The sequence below is a fragment of the Myotis brandtii genome, unplaced genomic scaffold (genome assembly GCF_000412655.1).
Source record: "Myotis brandtii unplaced genomic scaffold, ASM41265v1 scaffold160, whole genome shotgun sequence".
Classification (NCBI taxonomy): Eukaryota; Metazoa; Chordata; class Mammalia; order Chiroptera; family Vespertilionidae; genus Myotis; species Myotis brandtii.
The window spans coordinates 3,292,775-3,294,015 of NW_005355833.1; positions in this window are offsets into that span (position 1 = coordinate 3,292,775).

The following is a 1,241-nucleotide window of genomic DNA, read 5'->3' on the forward strand; positions in this document are numbered from 1 at the left end:
AGCCAGCTTTCCTGTGGTTCTGGGTGATGTCTGTTCCGTCTTTTAGTTGTATTTTTGAAGTGGTTGTGCGAGGCAGCAATCTCGGTGTTTACCCATGCCGCCATCTTGGTTCCTCCTCTCAACCAAAGATCTTGTATGCACATAGACAATAGGGTGGTGAAGGCCTGAGGCGGGAGGCGGGGGGCTGGCTGGAGATGGTCAATGGGGGGAAAAAAGGGGGACATATGTAATACTTTTCAACAATAAAGAATTATTTAAAAAGAAGAAGAGGAGGAAGAGGAAGAGGAGGAGAAGACCAGGGAAGAAGGCCAAGTGACCACAGAGGCAGAGACAGGGATGCGTCTCTATGCCAAGGAGCGCCATGGACTGCCAGCAGCCACCAGAAGCGGGTAGAGACAGGAAGGATCCTCCTTTAGGAGGGAGCCCAGCCCTGCCCACACCTTGATCTTGGACTGCTGGCCTCCAAAACATTATATATATACTAGGGGCCCAGTGCACGAATTCGAGCACCTTGAAAGGAACTGTGGACCGTGAGGCTGCGGTGGGCACAGGGGTGGGTCTTGGCCCATTCTCCGTGCCCCTGCCCGGCCCCTCCTGCCACAGCCCCCTGGGTCCCTTGTCTGCCGGCAGCCCAGTTCCTGCCGGCGTGGAACTAATGGGGCCGGCACCAGCAATGGGTGCAGGTAGGGCTGGTGCCAGCAGTGGGTGTGAGCGGCAGCTCTGGCGCCGGCAGCAGGTGTGAGTGGGGTTGTCGCTGGCAGCGGGTCCGAGCGGTGGCTGCTGCCCCGATCACCCCTCAGGAGCAGGGAGAGGTGGGGAAGCCTTGAGAAGCAATCGGGGCCGGTAGCCACTACTCGCACCCACTGATGGCGCCAAGCGATCGGGGCTGGCACTGGGTGCCAGAAGCGGGTGTGAGCGGCAGCTCTGGTGCAGGCAGTGGGTGCAAGCAGGGCCAGTGCCAACAGCAGGTGTGAGCGCCCAGTGGGACCATGGCACACAGGAGCAAAGAATTTTCAGTAACCACCAGAGGCTTGCCCTGATGACAGCAACCGACCACCCGCCTTGGTCTGGTGCCTCCACTCATCTGCTCCACCATCCTGCTGCGGCTGATGCCCACCATGTTCTGCATGCACCCCCTGGTGGTCAGCGCATGTCATAGTGACCGGTTGTTCAGTTGTTCTGCCGTTCGGTCTATTTGCATATTAGGGTTTTATATATATACTAGGGGCCCGGTGCACAAA